Source organism: Felis catus, chromosome C1, assembly GCF_018350175.1.
Source record: "Felis catus isolate Fca126 chromosome C1, F.catus_Fca126_mat1.0, whole genome shotgun sequence".
Classification (NCBI taxonomy): Eukaryota; Metazoa; Chordata; class Mammalia; order Carnivora; family Felidae; genus Felis; species Felis catus.
Genome location: NC_058375.1, coordinates 92,045,039 through 92,071,128, shown reverse-complemented (window position 1 = coordinate 92,071,128; position 26,090 = coordinate 92,045,039). Strand labels below are relative to the sequence as shown.

Genomic DNA, 26,090 nt, shown 5'->3' with positions numbered 1-26,090 from the left:
TCAGAGCCTGGAGCCTGTTTCTGATTCTGTGTCTCCCTCTCTCTCTGCCCCTCCCCCGTTCATGCTCTGTCTCTCTCTGTCCCAAAAATAAATAAACGTTGAAAAAAAAAATTAGAATGCTAGATTAAATTGCTTGAAAAAAATTTTTTTTTTTTAAATTTTTTTTTTTTTCAACGTTTTTTATTTATTTTTGGGACAGAGAGAGACAGAGCATGAACGGGGGAGGGGCAGAGAGAGAGGGAGACAGAACCGGAAACAGGCTCCAGGCTCTGAGCCATCAGCCCAGAGCCCGACGCGGGGCTCGAACCCACGGACCGCGAGATCGTGACCTGGCTGAAGTCGGACGCTTAACCGACTGCGCCACCCAGGCGCCCCGCTTGAAAATTTTTTAAGGGATTAGGAAGACTCAGACATTTTATAGATAAGACAAAATGTTAATGGGATATCTTCTTTGGTTCCATTAGTGTTGTCATCTTGACTACAAATGAGGAATCTTGCAGAAGGGGAGATCATGAACAAAGTTGGTAGTTTTTGAGAAGCTGCCTTTGAAGACATGTGTGAGTTGTCTGAAGTTTCAAAGCAATTGGTTATATTTTATATATTCATATATAAACTAATATATTAGTTTATATATAATAATTTTATATATTACATATAATGTATTATATATTTTATTATAAATATATACATAAATTAATAATAAAATAAATAAAAATAACTATGTATAATTATATATATGTTTTATATATAATATATAATGTATTTTATTATATAATATATTTATTTTATATATAATATACAATTTTATTTTATGATACATATTTATATATTTTATGTATAATATATCTTTTATATATAATTTATATATGTTTATATATAAAATATATATTTTATAGATATTTTATATTATATATAATTTATATATTTTATATAATATATATAATTCATGTTTTATAATAATAAACATACGTAATACAATAATATGTAATAATATGTAATATAATAATATATATAAATTATATGTTTTATATGTAATATATTTTATTATACTTTATATATAATAATACTATTTTATATATAATACATATTTTATATTTTATTTATATATTTATATAATCATATAATTTATATTTTACATAAATATATATTATATATGATCCATTATTTTATATACTAATATTATTATACTAATATACTAATATAGTTTATATGCTAATATTTATATACTAATATAATAATTTAATACATATTATTATATCAGTTTATATACTAATAAAAATATAATAATTTATATATTATAAAGTAATATATTTATATATTATAACATATAATACATAAAATATATATTACAAATACTTATATAAATATATATTTTTTATACATTTTACTAGTATATTTTTACTAATATACTCATACACAGCTATCCTGTCTTGCTGTGATCCCCCTCCCCCAACTTCTTGAGTTGCTTCTCTCTGGGGAGATATTAGAGGAGCAGAATTCCAGCTTGGGAGAGAAGTGTAGCCCTCAGCAGCAGCCTGCTCTGTCCTGGACCAGCTAAGTGGATTCCTCTTTGGGACAGAGAGAAGTCCGGTTTCTATGACAATCCATGGCCGTTCTGCCAAGACTGCCAGCCAGGGTGCCTGGCAGTGCTAATTGCTATGCAGACATCCGTTCATTAGACTTTGACCTAGAATTACTATCATCTTTCACAAGGTAGGCAATGAATCATTGTTTTTGGCCCTTGCTTTGTCTCCTTCAGCCTAAGTTTGATTTGGATCAGAAATGCAGTCTCTATAGGTCATTACCCATCTCAGCCAGGAAGGTTCCTGAGGTGTAATTTTGATAAGGTTTTATTTGGAACAGGGTATTAGCTAATAGTTTAAGAGCTCAGAGGGAATTGGTTGTAACCCAGCTCTGCCACTCAGTGGCTCTGAGATCTTGGACAAACTATTTGAGTCCTTTAAGCCAGTTATTTCATCTGTAAAAAGGGGTAACAATATTTTCATCCTCACAGGATTAGGATTGCCATGAGATATGGGCAGGGATGAGGCGGGAAGAGACTCTAATGCCTGTGCTGGCATCTGGAAGGAGAACATGCAACTAAATGACCGGATACCTGGATGGCTGGCACCTGCATCCCAATGCTTGCAGCCAGCCACCATCTAGACCCAATAGTTCTCCATTGGGTTCTCCTCATCCTTAATAATTCAGTGTATTTCCCTTCACCCATTTCCCTTCCCACGTTTGAGACTACTGAAAAGCTATGAAGAAACCTAGGACAAACAAGTAGCAATGTGAATTCGCAAGTTTTGTTACTTCTCTCAGTAACCAATAAACAGGATTCATTTGGTGTTTTTTATATAATTCTCATTTTATACTCTAATCTTGCTCTTAGAATTCTGGAGAGAACTACAGATGCTGAGTGCTTTACTTCGGTTAGCCTAAGATAAAATACCCAGGAGGAGGTAAGTTCAGGTGCATCCTACCTAAAGAAGTAAAACCGATGACCAAGAATAAATATTTATTGAGAATCTAATATGTGCTGGATACTCTGGCCATCGAAACTGTAATATTAAGACTGGAGCTGTGGAACATGACCTTCTATCAAGGTCGCATAACAGTTGCAGAGAACTAGGGTGGGTTTGAATCCCAGATCTGTGATGTCACCTCTCTGAGATTAATGTTTGTAATCTGCAAAATTAGGCAAAGCCTCTAATGCTAGGCACGGGGTCTGGGACTCCTAGTAAATAATAGCATTTATTTTCCCATCCATGCACCAAAAGTGAACATTGGTATTGGAGTCCATGTATGAAGCCACTGGAAATGAGTGCTGAAGTTCTTCCAGAAAACATTTTAGAATGAGGTGGGAATTCAGCAACACTAATTTACCATGGACCACTTTCAGAAGGGTTGTATGATGGCAGAACAATTTCCAAGTGGGATTTCGCTCATGTGAAAACAACTGCATGTGAACAGAGGAAAAAAAAAGTTTCTGTATTTTGAAAAATGTAGTGGTAATACTTAAATGAAGATTAATTTTTTTCCCTGTGGCTACACTGTGACTTTGAATGAAACCAATTAATTCCCACTGTGTGCAGCTAAACGTCATTGTCTCACTGATGCTGGAGCCAATGCTGCCCCAACCATGACTCACTGGGAGCACTTGTTAAAGTGGAAGAATTTTGCCTTTCTGCATTGTTAGCTGTCCCAACCTTTGATTTTTCTCTGTGAACATGGGTCCTAGTCTCTGCTAAACATGGGCGTTTTTTTCTTGACACAACACCCAAACTACCTACATATGAGGTATATTTTTTTCTCCAGATGCATTAAAAAAAACCCCACGATTTTTAGTCCTTTCCCTCATCCCCACTTTTTTCTGCTGTAGCTCTCCGCCTCTCATACAAGGGACCAGAGCCCAGCCCCTACGAGTGCTGGGCAGGCAGCAAAGTCTCAACATGCTGCTGGTGTGGGAGGGGATTCTGTGTGAGCAAGCTGGCTGCCACATCTGGGGGAGGCCCGAGTGATGAAAGATGGCAGCTGAGATGATGGGAGAGGAGTCAGTTTCCGGGAGGCAGGGGAAGGCTCCTCTCTTATTCCCCTCGCCTAGATCCAAATACCATTTGTGTGAATCAGCTGCCACTTGGCCTCAAGGGACTTTGCTGCCAGATGCTCACTCCCCTTCCCCCTTCTTGAAGCCAGAGCCAAATCCCCTCCTGACCTCTCCACCTGCAGTAGATGTCTTCTAGGGCCACTTGACTGTCGCAGGGCGTTCAGGGTACAGCAGCAGGCTTTTCTCTCGTGCAGAATGTTATAGGGCTTTGAAAGTAACAATGAAGGGGCTGGAGTTGCTCTGAGTCACATCAGTGAGCATCTTTGTGGGCACGTTCTCTAACATCGCTGAGCATTTACTGTGTGTGGGACTCTGTGCTAACTCCTGGATATGCATCATCTCATTTACCTTCACAACAACCCTAGGAGATACCTACTAATATACCTACTATAAAGTCCTTGGACTTTATAGTGGTGGCAGGAAAGGCAGGGTTTATTTTATTTTATTTTTTTCAATATATGAAATTTATTGTCAAATTGGTTTCCATACAACACCCAGTGCTCATCCCAAAAAGTGCCCTCCTCAATACCCATCACCCACCCTCCCCTCCCTCCCATCCCCCATCAACCCTCAGCTTGTTCTCAGTTTTAAAGAGTCTCTTATGCTTTGGCTGTCTCCCACTCTAACCTCTTTTTTTTTTTTCCTTCCCCTCCCCCATGGGTTTCCATTAAGTTTCTCAGGATCCACATAAGAGTGAAAACATATGGTATCTGTCTTTCTCTGTATGGCTTATTTCACTTAGCATCACACTCTCCAGTTCCATCCACGTTGCTACAAAGGGCCATATTTCGTTCTTTCTCATTGCCATATAGTACTCCATTGTGTATATAAACCACAATTTCTTTATCCATTCATCAGTTGATGGACATTTAGGCTCTTTCCATAATTTGGCTATTGTTGAGAGTGCTGCTATAAACATTGGGGTACAAGTGCCCCTATGCATCAGTACTCCTGTATCCCTTGGGTAAATTCCTAGCAGTGCTATTGCTGGGTCATAGGGTAGGTCTATTTTTAATTTTCTGAGGAACCTCCACACTGCTAGGAAAGGCAGGGTTTAAACTCCAGGTCCACTGTGCTGTATTACTTCCCTTTATAGAGAAAAAATCTAGAATGTGAGGTGCGAGGAAATCTTGCTGTTTGTAAGCCTGAACATGTGGGTTGTGGAGGAACCAGAAAAGTCCTGAGGTTGGAATCTCTCCTAGCCACTGGAGGGCAACAGCAGTGATGCAGAAGAGCCCCCCTGACCCACCCAAGGCGCCTGCATTTGCCTTAGAACTCTGCCATTCTCTGGGAAAATTGCCAGCGGGGATACCATGTCAGAAATGACAGGAACGTTCCAGTAGCCCTCAGCGGCTGCTTCTTGCTGCAGCAAATACTGCCATGCGTCCTCTGGTTGCTGTGGGTGGCTGCTCCAGGGTACTCTGCCTCATCCATCTGATATTGTCCTGAATAATTCCAGAATGCCACTTTGGTGAATGGACTCCACCTTATTGCTGCTGCCCTTACCTTGGTCTCAGTGGTGACTCAGCTGGTCCATGGTATTGCCCTCCCCAAATGCCTGCTGTGGTTTGCCCATAATGCTTCTCAAAGCCTGGATTAGCACCCGAGAGAACCTCTGTTAGCACATGTTTGCAGAACTTTCCATTCCACACCCAGTCCTTACCATCTGCCTCCTTCTCCTCTCAAACCATTTTGAAGCAACTCGGAAATTCTAATGAACTTTGCAAAAAGCTATAAACTTGGTGTCTTTGTCCCAAAGACTTGACAGTCTTTCCCTTGCGGTTGCCTTTCTGACCATTAAACTAGAATCACAAGATTACAGAGATGCATGGGCTACAATGTATGATTTAGGATTGTTTGGTTGCAAGCAAAGAACCTAAACCTGGCTAATGTAACACCATGAATACTCTAGAGAGGGACTGTCTGGAGAGAAAGGGAGAGGGAGTAGGAAGGGAGAGGGAAGGAGAAAACTCCAACCAGTGCTATTTTCTATTATTCTACTAGATACTTAGTTTTCAGAAAGGAGACTGGTCTGTCACATACCCTTGGTAGGACACCTTTGTTGACCATCCACCAAGACCATGTGCTATGGGATATAGGACATGCACTAAAGGAGTCTTTAGATGAAAGGGAGGTGAATGCCGCCCAGGCACAAATGTCCACCAAAGGCAAGTGGAGATACCTTGATCTCTTTCCAAAGCATTTCTAAACGTTACTGTGAAAACTTTCCCTAGCTTTAGTTTCTTCGTAACCTAGGGTTCAACTTTTTGGTAGTAAAAATAAACAAGTTGCTCTAAGAATAAAACTTGCTAGTGAATTATGGCTTTAACTCAAAATTTAATATTTGACCATTTCAAGATTGCTGGTGGCATTTATGAGCATAACTGAATAGGGACATGTCAGAACCTGTGTGCTCCAGAGCTGCCTGCATAAGTTTTTTGTATCCTGTTAGTTTAGACAGCTTGAAGATGCTTAGACAGACATGCTTGATGTTGAATTTCTCCATCTATCATGAGTGCCCACGCACATGCTCACTGTTTGCATTAGTAATTTTGCCTTGGGCAAGTATGGCCTTATGCTAAAAAAAAAAAAAAAAAAAAAACCCAAACAAAAAAAAACCCAAAAAAAACCCAACCTATTAGAGGACTGCCCTTCCTGGAGTCTCTCCCAGGATCTTGGCTGTGGGCCTCTCCAGCTCTGTTATCAATTCTCCTATGTTCCCGAGTTAGTTAACAAAGGTCTTTTTAACAGTTGGTTTGTTCAGCTTTCTTCCTCTAAGAAGCCAGGCGTAGTGAGGTCTTACAGTCTGCAGTTTGCTGGCTCCTCTGAAAGGGCTGTGGAAACTCGTTCTAACACAATTCATTAGAAAATGAAATTAAGCATAAATCTTGAATTCTATTAAGAAGTCTCATTAGCAAGATGTCAAAAGAATCTCATTCTAAGGTGGTTTTACCTGTCAGGCATGGGCTTTGAGGACAACCTTCTTGTGAGTCTTCAGATTCCTCTGCAGACCTTTTTACAGTCTGGCCCTGTCTTCTGCCCTCATTTCTAACCACTAGCTTCACACAATCCTTTCTGCTCACTTCATACACACAGTATTTCTGTCCCTCCACAAAACTTACTGGTCTCTGACCTTCTTGTACATCCTTAGGCCTCTGAGTTTTTGTATATGTTATTTTATTCTTTTTTATTTTTATTTTTATTTTTATTTGAGAGAGAGAGAGAGAGAGAGAGAGAGAGAGAGAGAGAGAGAGAGAATCTTAAGAACTCAATCCCAGGACTCTGGGATCATGACCTGAACTAAAATCAAGAGTTGGACACTCAACCAACTGAGCCACCCAGGCATCCCACTGTTTTATTCCTTTAATGCCCATCCATCTGCTTTCCCACTAAGTGCACACCTTCTTCTCTTCCCACCTCTTCACCTATCACTCCACCCCCAACCGCATCACCCACCTCTGCCCCAGCAGCTGCTTGCTCCCTTCTTCTGTGCCTCTGTACCAATCTGAATCTACCTCTACCCTGACGCTCCTTTGTTCATAATCATGCTTTTGGGTTGTCTCCTCCACTAGACAATGAGCCTGGGCACATGGCACATGTTCAGTAACTCCGAATGCTCACAGTGGGAAAGCATTTAGGCAAAATACAGTCAACATAAATTAGTAGAAGTCATGAATGGTCCAAAGTGATTGTCAGAACCCAAAGCTAGTGACAACAGTATTTGAAATGAGATGTCTTGACTCAGGAGCTTGATGTGTCCTGTATTTTTTTTCCCCTTTGGTAATAAGTAGTATTTATTAAGAGCTCCTTTGCAGGAGCTGTGTTTGGAGGCTGAGAAACGAATGGAAACAAGCCCCAGCCGTTGGTGCTATAAAACTCATGTCCGTGATGGCCACAATCAAAATGTACTATTAAAGAAAGTGAACAACAATTATTGTGCTTCCCACTTTGCTGCTGGAGCTAACCCTTCACTCTGTGGTTTACGACTCTGCTCTAGGAAAGGAAAGAGCATCCCTAAAAACTTGTTAGAGATAGCCGGTTTCATGAGAATGCAGATGGTTTTTTATCTTCGATTTAAATCTTGGAAACTGCTTCTTGAAGTTTTTTGGAAAACCTTAGCTTCAGCTGGCAAAAGTTTTAGTACCCTAAAGGGAGAAGAGGAAGAGCGAGGTTTGGATTTAATGTAGCACAAAGGAATTCAGAGTCCTCTTTATCTCTGATTCTGACATTTCTGCGTGTAACTTACATGGCATCCTCACTTTAAAATGTAATCACTTTAAAAGCACTAAACCATCCCATTTTAAAATAATCACACAATAGTCACAAAGTAAAAAAGCATTCATACTTTCTTTATTCAAAGGCAGATTTTTGTATAGGTGGCATGTCTATGTCCCTCATTAAGTCAGATAATACCAGTTCAACATTCTCCCTCCTGCAGCCCACTGTTTCATGGTCTTTGAGGTCCGAGATTTCCTTAGGATGCTTGAAAGTTCCAGAGAGCTTATTTCCTCTTGACCTATTCTAAGTCAATCTAATATATCCCTAAGTCAACTAGGGTCAAACTCTTCCATGGGTTTCCATTTGGGTGCAAAAAATTCCCATTTCCAGCAAGTATTTTGTGAGTAACAGAAGGTTTTGTGATATATCACCTAATCCCATTGGCTCTGCCCTAAGACTTTTAATCATTCTCCCTCTGTTAGTTCTTTTCTCCCCAAACTTTGTCCTTTAGGGTGTTGGCTTCTACTTCAAATGGACTTATCAAGAAATCTTCTCAAAAAAAAGTGGGGCTTGCCTCAGTACTGCCCAGAAGAGGCACTTGCCTTAGGCCCTGTGCTTAACAGGCCCATCCTGGCCCTTCTGTGGCTGCATTCCACATGAAGGCAGGAAGTCATAGAGTCAGGGGATGTGTCACTGGGGAATCTGCATCCCCTTCTTTTACACTGTGCTTCAGGTACCTAGGATCCCCAACTTCCCTGCCAGAGCTCCCTCTGGCTTGCTTCCAAAGGCCTGCATGGGCTCTTTGGCTCACGTCTTTTGTCTTCTCGAGGGCTGATGTGCTGCTGATATGCTCATTCCCAGGACTGGTGGATGGTCAGGGGTCAGCTGTGTGGGCAGACTTGTGGACAGAACTGAGATATCCATGCGAGTAAGGCCTCTGTGGAATGGCACAGAGCCAGGGGTGTGAGAAGAAGTGGGCCATAGGCTATGGGTCATGAACAGGGGCCAGGCCAGATCTCCTGGGCCTTCACATTTTGTTGAGAAACTCCAAATTGTCTGAGAGTTCTTAATTCTAACCTGGACTCCCAGATCATCAACAAAGTGCATTTATCAAGGTAGACGTGTAGAGTATATTTTATTCAACTGCTTGTTAGTCTGATTTGTAACTTTTAAATATTTAGATATATGATGTGTGGCTTCTATTTGTACTTTTGCCCCAGGCTGGCCTGCTGTACTTAAAGTATATTTTCCTTCTAGATGTTCAGACTATAACAGTTTTTTCCCATCTCATGATATGTGGGTTTGCTTAAAGGAGGATACCCCCAGATTTAAAAGCCAGATGGAGTATTTATAAATAACCGGAGAATCTTGATGCTGCTAAACTAATTGTGTTTCTAAACAACTTATTGAGACCTTCACATATAAGATACATTAAAAATACAAAATGCAACTACTGGTATATATCCTATTAAATGAATCAAGAGAGTTTATGAAATGAATAATTACATAAATTATTTATAGGTTATATAAATCTGAGAAAACTTTAATAGAAAAATAAGTTATACAATAGGGTATAGAACAAAGTGGCACTTTTATTTTTAAAAAAATGTGGCCCCTGGGTGGTTCAGTCGGTTAAATGTCCAACTTTGGATCAGGTCATGACTTCGCAGCTCATGAGTTCGAGCCCTGCGTCAGGCTCTGTGCTGACAGCTTGGAGCCTGGGGCCTGCTTCGGATTCTGTGTTTCCCCTTCTCTTTATGCGCCTCCCCTCCTGTCTTTCTCTCTCTCTCAAAAATAAATAAGCATTAAAAAAATATTTACCACACACACAAAAAGGAAAGAGTACATACCTAAATGGAATAGAAGGTCTTTGGATGGAATTCTTGGTTATTTTATATTTTGTATCTTTTGAACTCTTCTGCACTGATCATGTATTACTTTTGTAAAATAAAATTAAAATAACAGTACAGGAAGAAAATGCTTGAAAGCCAAGGTAGTAAAAGACATTGTTGGATTTCTTTCCCCTGTTGATTATATAACAATAAAATGGTTATATTTTGTTCTATGTTCCACTCAAGGAAGTTTTTTCTTTTTTACAGGGTCAGATCTGTAGGGCCTGGGAGGTTCCTGCTGAGTTTATACAGTGTATGTTTAATTTAATTTCAATTTTACAGAGGGTCAAAGGATCAAGTCAACACACATTGATGCAATAAAGGAAGCTTTTCACTTTATCTGGACCTCCTGTGTTGAGATGTTTTCTGGCTTCTTTTAAATATAAAGAAGTTAGTGGACTCAGAATTTCACATATGATAAAAGAGCATCAAGGTTTCCATTGCATTTTATTTATTTTGTGGTCATTAAACAAAATGGTGGGACCTACTCAGATTGGCATGTGTTTTTGTAACTGTTACACAGATTTTCCTGAAACTTGAACAAAGGTTATAAATATTTGATTTACTGAGACAGCACTATAGTTCACAGACCTACTAGCCTTTGCATGAGTGGTTATCATAAACAGATTATTCATCAGCTTTCTGTTGTTCTTGTTAAGACAATTAAAATACTTAGATTAAAAGACATCTTTTTACTAATTATCTCTATCAACTCCTAATAGAGCTCACGTGATTTTATAAATTGTTGACCTCTTCAGCCATTGCATTTTATTGGCTAAAGAATGTTGTACAACTTGGATTTTTTATGAACATAAAAGCTTTGGTTCCAAACAATACTTAAAAAATTTTCAAGCCAGATGCTCCCCTATTAGAGAGACCCTTCCTTAATCTGCCTGACACATGGGAGAGCCAATTAACTAGTTAATTAGTTGATTTATTAATGTTGACGATTCAAAAAAAGACTTCTCAACTTCACCTTCTTGAATACTGCAGTATTTCAAACTCTCATTATTTTCTTTTGAAGTAACAAGCTCTTAGTGAATATATTTTATGTTCCTATTACTATGCAAGGCTGGGGGAGTTAGGAAAACTGGAAACAAAAGGCAGCAGAACAAATTGGGGTGATGGCATGTGTCATGGGCTGCTCTTGGGTTTTGGCATCAGACAGACATCGGTTTGAATTCTGGTTCTGCTACTTATTGGCTCGATTGTGTGACTATGGGCAGTTTATTTAGTTGTCAAAAGCTCTACTGAAAAGCTTAATAAAATCCACCTTTCAGACTAGGAGTGAACATAGTGCATGTGAGTATCTGACACTTGGTGAAGGTAAAGCCAGGGGAGAGGTACAGAATGAGAAACAGCACAAACGCAGTCATGGGAAGGGAAAGGAAGGAGGAAAGATTCGGTAGTTGAAAACGAACAGCATACTATTCCCAGTGGGGTTTCAAAGGCTCTTTGTATTCTAAAGATCTTTATTTAAATAACCTTTAACTTTCCTTTTGGGGGGATGACTAGTCCTTGTTCTTTTAACTAGTTTTTCCTGACTAGTGTTTCCTCACAACCTCCATTTTCAACCCCTTAATCGTCATGGCTTTCCTCCCGTAGTTTCATACGTCTCTCTCTGGGTGTGGATACTGGGAGTTTGAACATTCCTCAATGCCCATGAAGAGAGTGGAAATAAGAATGACATCACTCTTGCTCTCCTCTCCCCTTCTCTGTAATTAGTCAAGAGAAAGAGAAGTGAGCAGCAGAGGACAGTTTAAATATATGTTCCTAGGGGTGCCTGGGTGGGCTCAGTCAAAGGCTAAGTGTCTGACTGTTGGTTTCAGCTCAGGTCATGATCTCATGGTTCAGGAATTTGAGCCCTGTGTCAGACTCTGTGCTGCAGTGAGGAGCCTGCTTGGGATTCTCTCTCTCTCTCTCTCTCTCTCTCTCTCTCTCTGCACCTGCCCTTTCTCAAAATAAATGAACTTTAAATATATGTGCCTAAGTATATGTTACTGACCAAGTACGTTGCAAAGAGCCGGTGTAGTAGTGATTGCTGACACTTTTAGAGTACCTTCCGTGTGCCAGGCACTGGTCTAGGTATTTTATACATACTAATTTAGTAACCTCACAGCAACTCAATCCAGTATATACTAATTTATCCCCACTCCACAGACCGAAGTACAGAGAGGTTATATAATGTGTCCAAAGATACAGAACTAGCAAGTGACAGACATGGGAGTTGAACCTTCACAATCTGACTTCAGCAAAGGCACTTGTAACCACTGGGTTATTTGACCTCACACTAAAGACACTAGGTCTTGAGTACTTGAATAAATAATTTGGCAAATGTGTAGAGATTTATTTGACAAGCTGGGGGTGGAAGTGGGAATGGAGTAGTTTCATGGGGGTGACATGAGCTGATGATCTCTACTGCATTGGAGAAGTGAAAAATAAGATTGGATTGACAATTTGGAGACAAATTATTTCTCAAAATGTGTGACATTGTAGTCTTTTATGAAGAGTCTCAAATAGGATAGGTTATAAGGAACTCCTGGAGATTCAGGGCTAGGAAACATGATGAGAAGTTGATCCCGTGGGAGAATGAATTAATAAGGTTACAGATCACACCTGAAAGGATAAGGTCCAGGAAAGACGAAAAAACAAAACCAACAATCCAAAAATGCTTGATGATAATTAAGATGAACACAATGCAGTCAAATCTTTCATGGTTTTGAATCTGATGGACTGGGAGAGAGTGTGGGTGCCTTTAGAATCAGAATTTTGAATTGGAAGAGACTTTCGAAAAAAATCTAGTCCAACTCACTTAACCAGTTAGTCAAGAAAAAACAAAGCCCAAGAGATTGCCCTAGGGCACAAGGGCAGATGTGGGGAATTAGGGGTAGAACCCTGGTTTTCTGCCACTGGTTCAGTGTGTTACCCAGACACTGAGCTTCTATAGCTTAGCAGATGCTCTCTAGAACTTACAACATGGCTGCAAGTGGATTCGTGTGGATGGGCTGTGTGTGAAGCCCATGAGGCATTTAGGACCGTACTTGCTACAGTCATGACCAGCAGTTTGACTGAAGTGGGAAATTGATAAGAGGAGCCATTTTAGGGAAAACTTACCATATATGTATGTATGTGTGTGCACGTGTGTGTGTGTGTGTGTGTGTGTGTGTGTATTTTTTTTAACCAGGTCATTTTTTGATGGGAGAGGAAGGAATAGATTGTCGATAATGACTTTGCACTTCATAGTTTCTTTGAATATAGAAAAGAAATGTCAACTGTGTTATAGTTCTCAAAAGTAAGCAGATTTGGATGAGTATTGACTGAAACTAGTTTATTTTGAAGGGAGAATGTTTTTCTTTTCATTTTGGAGACTAGGAACTTTAGATGTTTTGCATGAAATTTTACTATGCATTAATGAGACAATTATTCACTTAGAGACTACAAAATTCACTTTTACTTGAAGAGGATGTTAATGAATGATTTTCTATATTTCCTGATAATTCTGTATAATCCTCTGTTGAATTTCAAATACATTTTATCTTCTGAGATAATTAGGTAGAGTCAGAGGACAGTAATGTGTAATCTTGGTTCTACAAGATTAATTTATTACTTTTCTTCTTCATGGAAGCCTCAGGGTTTAAAACACTTCATAATTGAATATTTATTCCTTATTTAATTGAAGTTACAAGTTCTTTGTCTGAAATAAATCAAGATAAAGTATTCCATGTTGACATGAAAGTATCCTTTTGGCATGTGTTGGTGGGAACTTGGGCACTGGTTTTTCTTTATGGGAAAAAAACCTTTTTATCTCGGGCTGTGAACTTTATAAGTTCTAATGTAAAACATGTTATTGATGGGAGCCTAACTGGTGTAAAGCCACAAGAACAGCAAAACTGATTTTACGTTTTAAACTGTTACTTTTCTTGACCACAAGATCTCTCCTGTCCACACTAGAATTAAATCTATCATTTGCTTTCCTCCTCTTACATTTGATAATATCCCTTTCTTGTTAAAAGGAATTGTTAATAGCAGAGAATTTGCTTCCTCATCATACAAAATTTATGAAAGATAAGAGAAAAAGAAAACAACAGATGAGATAAGATAGTAACAATTGCCATATACATTTTTAATAAAAAATTTAAGCTTCTGAACTTCCTCAAAAATTAAAAAAAGAACAAAACTTGAAGTCTAAAACAACATTTATTTCCCATATTAAACCTAAGATCTGTGGGCAATCCTTTTCCCTTGGGAGCCTTTGAAGCAAACCACTTGCTTCTCATGGGTGCTTCTTGAAAGGAAATATTGTTCCTTTTGAAACCATTCATTTGAGAATGATTGGACTTGGATTTTAGCCCTATTGTTTTTTCAGCATAAAATAATGTGGTTTTTTCGGTAATATTTTTTAGGATTTTTATTCATCATTTATTAATTAGAAACACTCTATGATTTTTTAATCAGTGTTGGTCAGAAGAAAGGAAAATATATCTAGATAGCTTAAGCAGGGAATCTTCCCTAAGTGAGTGGCAAAAATATTAGCTCATTCATGATTAGGAAAAATAGGAAAAAATATAAATGCTTGTTCCTAAAATTATAAGATTCAAAAATGCATCCTTACTAAAATGAAACATTCTTTTTTTAAAGGATTAGCAGGGTGGGTAGACATCCTAAGTACTGTGCTTTTTTTTTGGCAATAGTTATTTTCCTGGCTAAACAGAATCCAATTGATTAAAAGTGACAATACTTCTTCTTCTTTTTTTTTTTTTTAAAGAGCCTATGGGGACCTGAGTGGCTCAGTTGGTTGAGCATCCAACTTTGGCCCAGGTCATGATCTCCGGGTTCGTGAGTTCAAGCCCCATATGGGGCTCTGTGCTGTCAGTAAAGAGCCCACTTTGGATTCTCTGTCCCCCTCACTCTCTGCCCCTCCCCCTCTTGCTCTCTCTCTCTCTCTCTCACTCTCTCTGTCTCCCCAAAATAAATAAACCTTAAAAAAAAAGCCTATGGAATGGTTTGCTGTAGATTTTAGTACATGGGTGGGAAAGTGGGGATGATGCCAGAGAGCCCTGCTAAAGTAGAGACGAGTTCTCTGAGTCCCTGCAACCTATATATTAGAAGAAATAAACAAATAAACTCTGTGTTGTTTGTAGCCAGCAACTTTGATTTTAAATTCTCTGCTATGGGCTCAGAATACGACAAGGGTTTGCTGGTGGGTGTTACTCTCCCTAGTAGTGCTCCACTGAGGTCTCAGAGACTATTTGTTCTAGTAGGTGACAGCATGAGACAACCATAGGCGTCATGGGACCATAGGGGTGGGAGGGTGAAGGGTAGGGGGTTAATCGGGGGAGGGAGGAGGGATAGAAGCACCAAGGTGTGGTAACAATGAGGGGTCAGGGGGTAGTTGGTATCATTGGTATTAACAGAAGAGAGGATGCTTAGGGGACTGGGGATGCGATGCTACTGACCCTGTAGCAGTGTAACTACATGTAGATGCTTTAGAAATCATTAGATCTAATGTTATTTCTAGCAGGTAGAGGGGAAGTAGGGCTTTGAGAGGGGACACAGAGTTTAAATGTGCACATGGCCAAAAAGGCAATAGTGAGAATAGCAAATACAATTTGTACAGTTAAGAATAGCATACTTGATTTTGGATGCACACTTTTATAAATCATTAGTCATTGAGCAAAGTCCATCAAGGTAAAGATTTTTGTCTTATTTGTCGCTGAATCTCTAGCATTAGAAAAAAATGGATGATCAATAAATATTTGTTTAATAAGTTAATTATCAAAGACCAATTTGGAACCTTAGAAGGGGAACAAACGGACTCAGATAAGGAAAGTAAATCCCTAAAGTGGAATTGAGACCAGCCTCTAGATACTCCCATTGTAGATTTCATAATCCCTGGGGAAGGAGGGATTACAGTTCCATAAAACCACACCTGTAGAAGACATATGGAATGGGTTTCAATGAATATTTTATGAAGCATGTATAATCTGCTGTTAAGTTGCTTCAATAATTTTTCACTAGTGTTTTTTCCCTCTACAGTCCAAATTGAAAAAAAAAAAAACTTTTACGTTTTATTTTATTTTTGAGAGAGAGAGAGAGAGAGAGAGAGAGAGAGAGAGAGAGAGAGAGACTGAGTGCAAGCAGGGGAGGAGCAGAGAGAGCGGCAGACACAGAACCCAAAGTAGGCTCCAGGCTCTGAGTTGTCAGCACAGAGCCCCACGTGGGGCTCGAACCCACAAACGCGAGATCATGACCTGAGCTGAAGTGGGATGCTCAACCCACTGAGCCACCCAGGCACCCCTACCATCCAAATTTAATAAGACATTTTTATGCTCTGTAAATTAGATATTGAATCAGGATTGGCCCTAACTAACTGGAAGGCACTTCGAAGTGCTGTAGCAGGGGTTCTACCCCTCACTCGGGGGCAGTGTTATAAAGGGCATCTTCACAGGGACTAATGTCCAACCGGTCTTCTGGTGGGCACCGCCCTGGATTCAGGTAATACAGAGTGGCAGCTCCACTGGGCTGTCCAACCTCGTAATTTCTGTTATTAGTTTCCAAAGAGTCTTTCCCTTGATCTGTATCTACTGCTTTCTCAACTGTTCCCTATGCTCTCAGCCCCTACTTCCTACCCTAATTCTCCTCCAATGCAAATTTAAAATCTTCCGCTGTCTCCAGTAAAACTCATTTTGGTATTCCTCAGTTCTTCTGACTCCCCAGTTACAAAGCCTCAGAGCATTTTTAACTTATTCCTGCCTGTTGTCTCCACCAAGTCCAGTTGATTCTATAAAATGCTCCATAGTTGTTTCTCAGTCTGGGTCTTTTTGTCTTCTGCTTGTTCAGTGCAGTAACTTCTTATCTGGACACCCGGCCTCCTAAAACTATCATTTTCAGGCATACCGAGGTCAGAGTTTCCATCCCAAGTTCCTGCTTTGAATCACATTTCTCTCCTCTTCAAAAATTCCTGGTGGCTTCCTGGTATCCCTATTCTATCTTGCCTTTGAGAACCTCCATGATCTGGCTCTGCTAACAATCCAACATGGCTACCTGATACCATCCCTCTGGACCAGCCAGCCTGCTTCTCATTCCCTGTTCCTCCAAAAAGCTTTGTTTGTTCTGAATTTCTTTTTTGCTCATGTGATTCTTCACTTGCAGAGCCCTTCCTTGCTACAGGCCCAGGTCAAATCTTACCTCTTGTGTAAAGACTCTTTAAATGGTTTCATGTTTCTTTGTTCTCCCATTTCCAATAATGTGTTTATTATCCGTATAATTCATTTTAGTCATTGCTCACAGGTCATTTCGCAATATGATTTAATTACTACATGTTCCTATTTCATCATTTCCATTATACATTATTCACTTCTTTATACATGTTCTAGTCCTCAGTCTGGTGCTATATAAACGTAAAGAAACTCAATAAACACTTATGTACTTGATGAATACCGCTGTGGTTTAATGGAAAGAAACTTCTGTTTTCAGAATGGAATGGAATGGAATGGAATGGAATGGAATGGAATGGAATGGAAAGAAACTTCTGATTTCAGATTTGCTTCTGATCTCTGCTGCTCCATAGCCATGTAATACGGGAGAGTCACACAACTCCACTGATTCTCAAATTTTATTATTTTCAGAGAAGCATCTGGATGTTTCATCCAAGGGACCTAGAAATTACAGTATCACAGGGCAGAGTCTAAAAAATTGAAGAGATACTCACCCCTTCGGGTGATAACTGTTGAAACTTGGTGATGGGTACAGGATGTGTAGTGACCATCCCTTCCACTTTGGTATAGGCTCAAAATTTTTCATAACAAAAGGCAATCATCATCATCCTGGAGCAGCAGTGAAAAATGCAGAAATTCTGATTTAACAGATTCCTAGATATCCCTCATAAATTCTGATTTTGTGGATTGAAGTCATGCTGTTATAAACATTGCTCTAGCTCTCTGAACCTTTTTTTTTCTAACCTGTAGTATATCTACTCCGCAGGTCTACTGTGAGTAAAATAAGCTGTGTAAGAACATGAAGTTCAGTTCCTGGCTCGCAGTCTGAAGCCCAGTATATGTTTAAAATAACATTATCCTGGACCCGTTAGGAAGGACTTCTGCTCTCATAAATGGCCAATGACCATTTATAACCCAGAAGATTAATTTAGACAACCAAGGCCAAGAATGAAAAAGAATGAAAGAAGTGAAAGAATTTGATTAAGAGTCGTCTGACACGTCCTCTCTTTCTCATGCTCTGCTAAGTGATTTGACCCCTTCTCGGAATGACCTGCAACCAGACTTAATTTGAAGAGCTCAGAGATAACAAATTGCCAATAACCAGGGCATTTCATGGCTGGTCTCACTAGACTGGTGACTAAGCTAATTTTCAACAGCTGGAAGGACTTACCTCTCACACATAAATCATGTATAGTTCAGACATTATGGAGAAAATCATTCTGAAAAACAAACAGACTATACACCTTCTGTAAGTGAAGTGGGATTTAGGATTATTGAGGAAGAATTCTGAGACTTTAATTGAACATATTTTTGTTTTAGGTCACATTTTTATTTGCTCATAGTAATTGCTTATTGATAACTAAATAGATGGCATTTAACACGATGGTTGTACTAGATACTTTATCTTCTTCAGCACTTTTGGAATGAATTTGTTTTAAAATCAAATGGATCACACCATTCCTGAGTTATATTTGTTCCCTGTCTCCAGTCACCACTACCCCCTCTACACCCACACTTTACCCCTTCTAGACTGCTTCTTACACTCTACTCAAAACTTTTAGAGAAAACTGTTTCAAGAAGGTAAAGTCTAGGCAACAAAAAGTTAAATATGCACAAGAATGCTGTAAGTAATATGAAAGCTTTTTGTAGCTAAAGACTAAAGGTAGCATGTCTACAGTGATAGGTCAGAGACTGCTCATTCATTTGTTCATTCATCAGTATTTAGTGAGCTCTTGGGAATTCCCAGATGAACTAGACACTGTTTCCTTAAGGATTCTTCTTAAGACCAATAAAAATAACTATCAGACGAAGTAGAAATTATACTGGTGGGGGTGGTTTGAGGATGGGGTTGCCCCTCATTATCCGGGAAGGCCTTTCTGAGGAGGTGGCCCTTTACCTGGGCTTGCAGGAATCTAATGTGGGCAAAGGGACGTGCCGGAACCCTCCTACCCATTCATCATATGCATTGGCTACAGATCTGGCTTAGTTTAGAGCCACGTTTTGTGGCCATGGAGCACAGCAGGGCTTGCATGGCTGATGTAGGATCTGAGTACACTGGCAACATTTATTTAACAGCTGCTCTCATTTGCCACAGTGTGTAACTGGAATGAGATGGTCATTTGGTTTTTAATCCTGTTGCAAAATGACCATTGCTTAGCTCATTCCTGAAAGATCCTTTGAAAAGTGAAATTCAAGGCTTGGATTTTCTCCAGTTTATCTGCAGAGTATGAGAACATTGTGGGGAACTTTTGTGTAGAAAACCTAGAGGGAAAGACAGATCAAAAGTAGAGAATATCTTTAAACCTGTATCTCGTTTGGATCAGTTTCCCCAAATAGCAAAATACAACCTATACCTTTAAATGCAAAAAAGGGTAGTTAAAGCTGACTCCCCAAATAATTAGATTTTATTTAAAAGCTACATGAGAATTTCCTCACTGATACTAGTTTCTGGCTCTTTAGAGATGCAAAAAAACTTTTTAATCTATAATGGAATTATAACTATTGAGACATAATTATAAGACATTATTAAAGAACAGTTAGGCTTTTAATCTCTGAATGTGAGAGATGTAATAAGTATGAGAAAAGCAATTATTAGGCAGAGATCTGATACAGAATGTCCAAATCGAATGTGGTTGCAAAGCAAAGACCTTCCTGATGATCCTCATTCCAGTGCCAGAGAACCACTGGTTTTGGGTCAGCAGTATCTGCCTCTTTTTCACCTCAACTAAAAATTAAACTGGTAGCTTCCACAGAGGTGTGGGGCCACAGTTTCTACCATCTACATGCACATCACAGCAAGCAGCTGTAAAGAGAGATTTCAGCCAGCAGGCACATCCTCCCCGGCACTTTCAAATAAAGGACAGATCAAAATGAAAGGCACTGATAGCCAGCGGCCAAATCTCATTCGCTTTGATTCAAGTAACTCAGTTCACCATCAATGTGATGGAAACAGGCTGGGAGACCACAGCCCTTGTGCTCCTATTGATCACCTGTCTTCCCTAGCAGCCTATGGCAGCTCCTCTCCCATTGTTTGGTGAGAAAACTGAACCACTTAGCGGAGACGCAGGGCAGTGTGGGAGATTCATGTGGATACTTGGGGGGGGGGGGGCGGGAGGGCGTTCACTGTGAATTACCTTGGTTAGTCAGGATGTTCAATATTTTGGAGTTTCTAATTAATGCCTTCAGCTCTTTTTGCTTTATTAAGTTGCATCAGTGTTAACTCTTTTGGGGCCTGGGGACACCCCAGAAGTTATTTCTGTCCTGGGCACTTGCAGTGATTAAGAAGAGGGAGGGAAGGGGCCACAAATGTGGAGATACCAGGATTCTAGAAGAGAATAGACTTCATTTAGCTGGCTGCTCTTCTAGGCCTGGGGCAGGCCTCAAGAGAAAGGTATTCTGTGTTCTGCCTATCTAGCAATCCTTCCAGTTCTGTACCTGTTTGTTATTTTACTAACTACTGTCATAAGCAGTTAACATTAAATATAAAAACACCACCACTGCATAGAAACATCCTGGATCTTTGTGCCATCTTTCATATCCTTGTCTTATAACGGTAACTAAATTTTCACAGAGATTTAGTAGGGGATCCCGTTTTACCTTTACTCTGTAATTCCACATGAACTTTAGAAGCGAGTTTGGCACTTAGGAAGTGCTAAACATTTGTTAAATGAGGAAGTAAATCAAATTTGATATATTGGCAGATGTTTTTGGTAATGGACCATAGTTTTTCATTTATTTTTTATTTTTTTAATTTACATCAAATTAACATATAGTGCAACAATGATTTCAGGAGTAGATGCCATAATGACCCTTACCCATTTAGCCCATCCCCCCTCCCACAATCCCTCCAGTAACCCTCTGTTTGTTCTCCATATTTGAGTCTCTTATGTTTTGTCCCCTCCCCGTTTTTATATTATTTTTGTTTCCCTTCCCTTATGTTCATCTGTTTTGTCTCTTAAAGTTCTCATGAGTGAAGTCATATAATAGTTGTCTTTCTCTGACTAATTTCGCTTAGCATAATACCCTCCAGTTCCATCCATGTAGTTGCAAATGGCAAGATTTCATTCTTTTTGATTGCCAAGTAATACTCCATTGTATATATATACCACATCTTCTTTATCCATTCATCTATCAATGGACATTTGGGCTCTTTCCATACTTTGGCTATTGTTGATAGTGCTGCTATAAACATGGGGGTGTATGTGTCCCTTCAAAACAGCACATCTGTATCCCTTGGATAAATACTAGTAGTGCAATTGCTGGGTCGTAAGGCAGTTCTATTTTTAATTTTTTGAGGAACCTCCATACTGCAAGTGGCTGCACCAGCTTGCATTGCCACCAACAGTGCAAAAGAGATCCTCTTTCTCCGCATCCTCACCAACACTTGTTGTTGCCTGAGTTGTTAATGTTAGCCATTCTGACAGGTGTGAGGTGGTATCTCATGGTGGTTTTGATTTGTATTTCCCTGATGATGAGTCATGTTGAGCATTTTTTCATGTGTCGGTTGTCCATCTGGATGGCCTTTGGAGAAGGCCATGGTCTTTGGAGAAGTGTCTATTCATGTCTTTTGCCCATTTCTTCACTGGATTATTTGTTTTTAAGGGTGTTGAGTTTGATAAGTTCTTTATAGATTTTGGATACTAACCCTTTATCTGATATGTTGTTTGCAAATATCTTCTCCCATTCTGTTGGTTGCCTTTTAGTTTTGCTGATTATTTCCTTCACTGTGCAGACGCTTTTTATTTTGATGAGGTCCCAGTGTTTCATTTTTGCTTTTGTTTCCCTTGCCTCTGGAGACATGTTGAGTAAGAAGTTGCTGCGGCCAAGATCAAAGAAGTTTTTGCCTGCTTTCTCCTTTAGGATTTTGATGACTTCCTGTCTTACGTTTAGGTCTTACATTCATTTTGAATTTATTTTTGTGTATGGTGTAAGAAAGTGGTCCAGGTTCATTCTTCTGCATGTCGCTGTCCAGTTTTCCCAGCACCACTTGGATATTCTTTCCTGCTTTGTCAAAGATCAGTTGGCCATACATTTGTGGGTCTATTTCTGGGTTCTCTATTCTGTTCCATTGACCTGAGTGTCTGTCCTTGTGCCAGGACAATACTGTCTTGATGATTACAGCTTTGTAGTATAGCTTGAAGTTCGGGATTGTGATGACTCCTGCTTTGGTTTTCTTTTTCAAGATTGCTTTGGCTATTCGGGGTCTTTTCTGGTTCCATACAAATTTTAGGATTATTTGTTCTAGCTCTGTGAAGAATGCTGGTATTATTTTGATAGTGTTTGCATTGAATATGTAGATTGCTTTGGGTAGTATCGACATTTTAACAATATTTGTTCTTCCTATCCAGGAGCATGGAATCTTTTTCCATTTTTTTGTGTCTTCTTCAATTTTTTTCATAAGCTTTCTATAGTTTCCAGTGTATAGATTTTTCACCTCTTTGGTTAGATTTATTCCTAGGTATTTTATGGGTTTTGGTGCAATTGTAAATGGGATCGATTCCTCGATTTCTCTTTCTGTTGCTTCATTGTTGGTGAATCATAGTTTTTCATTTTTTGAAAACATGAAAATAATTTTCCTATTTTGTTTAGGTCTACCATTTCATCCTCCTCTCTCTTTAAAATAATCTCAGTTATCGTTCTCTCAGAGCAATCTTCCTTAGATTTATCCCTTCTTTCTTACACCCTAATTCTATATTATGATCTAAACAGCCCTAAATTTTAGTTTCTGAGAAATGTCAGAGAGAAGAGAGAAGAAAGCAGGAAGAACACATGAATTATTTCCCAAATCTAGGAAATTTCTGTGAGAATAACTTAAAAGTTTGGCCAGCAACAAACCAAACAGTTTGAAACAGAAATGGTTATTGTATTTTCATTCTGGCCGGATACATGGTGTTCTTCTAGTGCCGACAGTGAGACTCCCTTTGTGTTTGTGTGTTCAATAAAAACAAGTGTGTGATTTTACAGGTAACCTAATGCCAGGATTGCAAAGTAGAGCATAAACAGTCTGTGAAAATATATAAATGGGAGAATGTCTGTCTGGGTGCACATGTGTGAGGTTAATAAGGCACATTAGATTTTTATTTTGGTGCTTTTTAGCATTCTCATGTCAGTTTCCCACAAAACTGGCTAGCTTTCTTGTTAAATCACTCCCGCATTGTCATTGTGGGTCTGATGATCAAAAAAGATAGTTTTATAAACCTTCTAAACTTCAAAATCACATGTTGGGGTCCCTGGATGTTTCAGTTGATTGACCATCTGATTCTCGATTTCAGCTCAGGTCATGATTCGAGGGTTGTGGGATTGAACCCTGTGTGGGGCTCTATGCTGGGCATGGAGCCTGCTTAAGATTCTCTAACTCTCCCTCTGACCCCTCTCCCCACCCCCCCAGATTAAAACAAAAACAAAAAACCTCATGTCATTCTGGAACATAGCACAACACAACAAAATAAAACAAAAGCCTTACATCTGAAAAGAATAAATGAATACTAAACAAACTTTAAAACACATTAATCAGAATATTTTATTTATTTACTTTTTAAGTTAATTTATTCTGAGAGAGATAGAGACAGCGTGAGGGAGGGCCAGAGAGAGAGGGAGACAGAGAATCCCAAGCAGGCTCTGCCCTGCCAGCATGGAGCCTGACGTGAGACTCCAACTCACAAAACCATGAGATCATGACCTGAGCCAACAAGAGTCAGATGCTTAACTGAATGAGCCACCCAGGCACCCCCAAAATCGGAATATTTAAAAAAAACAAAGAATTAAAACAACATTACTGTATCAAACAGATTTCGCTTCTTTTCCTGATATTTGAATGGCAATAGAAGGGAATTTCATTTATGTAAATATTGAAACTGTACTTTGTTACTGGGTTTGCATAGGCATGGAGCATTCAAACTTGGCTGTGTATAAAGCCATCTTTTTGGAGTCTGCTCTTGGGAATCTCTCTGTACCTTCAGTCTCCAGGGAGGGAGAATGGCATCACAGTGATATGTGTGTAACTTAGCATCACAGTGTTTGGGTTCTCACACTGGTTCTGCCCCTTACTGGCTGCTTGAATTTAGGAAAGACAGTTGAGCTTCTTTAGTCTTGGTTTCCTCACCTATAAGATGAAGTAAATAATAGCACCTATCTTAGAGAGATTACAATAATCAAATAAAACGAAGCATAGAAAGCACATAGTTCAATAGCTAGCTGTCAGTGCTTCTAAGAACTCAATAAATAGTAGCTGTTGCTATATCAGGCATCAGTAAATACATTAGCTTTATCAGGTAGTTCCTAATTGTGTGATAATGGATTTTAATTGTTAAAAAACAAACAAAAATAAATGAAATAGGTGTTCTGAATTATTTGGAATGGGGAATGGGACACTTTCTAGTATTCCTGTAGTCTCTTCACGTGGGTAAAGTCAGTCAGTCCTGCAGTATTGCTTTATTTTCCCAAGGACATTGTTGGTGGCTGGAATAAATCTGGGTGACATGTGGAAATGGCAAATGGAACTTTTAGCCTTGCTTTCTCCTTTCTCAGAATTACTATCATCATGTGGTTTATATCCTATTCATTTCATTTATCCATCCCACCCATCCATCCATTCATTCGTCCATCCACCCATCCCCTACTAAGTGCTAGGCACCGGAGATAAGACATGAATTAGATATACTTATTCCCTGTTCCTGAGGAGCTCTTAAGAGGAGCAGGGTGGAGGTTCAGGGAAGGTGTTGGTAGTTGTGATGTCAGACACTTAGATAATTATTCTACAACTAACTCAGTATTATGATTGTGATATGAATAAGGATTTTTTGGAAAAAGGGACACCACAAGCTTCCCACATTGGATTTTGATATTCACCATCTCGGTATGAAGAGCTCTGTCTTTGACAATTTATTTATATCAACACCCAAATAAAATTGAAATGTTCCACAAATTAGATCAAGGCCCCTAATAGATCACATAGCTATTTTAGCTAGTGAGCTTTCCCCTGCAAGTCCAGCCTTCTCAGTCATATTTAAAACATAACGTGTACACGTGTTACTGCTAATGTTCCACAGTGGACTGTTGTCTAACCAGGGCGTGAGGGCTGCAGCATGTTCGATGTGAACCAGAAGATGCAGCTGAGGTGAGGTTCATTTGGTGAATTAAACCTTTGGAGCTTCATTGTGTGAGTGTGTGTGTGTGTGTGTATCCACAGTGGAGAGAGTGAGAACACTTATATTTTCATTTATTTGGACATGAGTTAGCTAATTAGCATTTTATTGGTCTATCCCTTGTAACACAAAGACTTTGAGTCATGTTCCTTTTTAGGCTGCTTCTATGGAGCCTGTCCGTGTCATAAATTATCTCAGGTAAATTTCTTTTGTTAGATGCTAAGTGACAGTTTGAATAAGAGCCATTGTCATCGTTGTCATCATCTTCATCATCAACATCATGGTTGTTGTTGTTGTTGTTGTAATTATTATTATCAGGGCTTAAACATGTTAGAAGAGAAAAGAAAAATCCTATGATCCTAATGAGATCTTGCTCAGTTATACCTAAAAATATTTAAATTCACACTTATTTGAATAACTACATTCATATTTATTAGAAGAATGGTTGTTATAGAAATGTCACGCTAACCCATCCTATCTTTGCAGTGGTTCTTTGGTGTTTGTTTTAAAACATTATCAAATTACTAGAAACTTAAAGCCTACATCCCTAATGTTTGTGAAACAAAACTACATTTGATTGTAGCTGAAGAAAATTAACCTAACAGATACAGAGTCTGGAATTCAGTTTGTAGTCTACATTATTTCTGTTTTTGCCTTTTTAATGCTTTCATGAATAGATTTATCTTTTTTTTTAATGTTTATTTTCAAGAGAGGGAGAGACAGAGTGTGAGTGGTGGAGGAGCAAAGAGAGAGGGAGACGCAGAATCCAAAGCACGCTCCAGGCTCCGATCTGTTAGCACAGAGTCCAATGTGGGGCTCGAACTCACAGATCACAGATCATGACCTGAGTCGAAGTTGGACGCTTAACCAACTGAGTCACCTAAGCACTGCAAATCGATTTACCTTTGATATGCTTTATAGCATCAGTGATTCACTTCTGTGATACAAAACAAATAAAATAAGGAATAAGAAATTTAGGTTTCAGAATTTCTTGGTGGTAGATATTAGT

At 39.1% G+C, this 26,090-nt stretch overlaps 1 long non-coding RNA gene across 14 annotated transcripts in view; it reads left to right on the top strand.

Moving 5' to 3' along the window:
- Positions 1-18,395, top strand: part of LOC102901393 — a 161,891-nt gene extending 143,496 nt beyond the window's left edge. For all 14 annotated transcript variants that reach the window (XR_006582818.1, XR_006582810.1, XR_006582807.1 and 11 more), the window contains 4 exons: positions 465-557; positions 1,421-1,713; positions 2,396-2,465; positions 17,704-18,395. This is a non-coding gene — a long non-coding RNA (uncharacterized LOC102901393). The remainder of the gene's footprint in view (positions 1-464; positions 558-1,420; positions 1,714-2,395; positions 2,466-17,703) is intronic.
- The last annotated feature ends 7,695 nt before the right edge of the window (positions 18,396-26,090 follow it).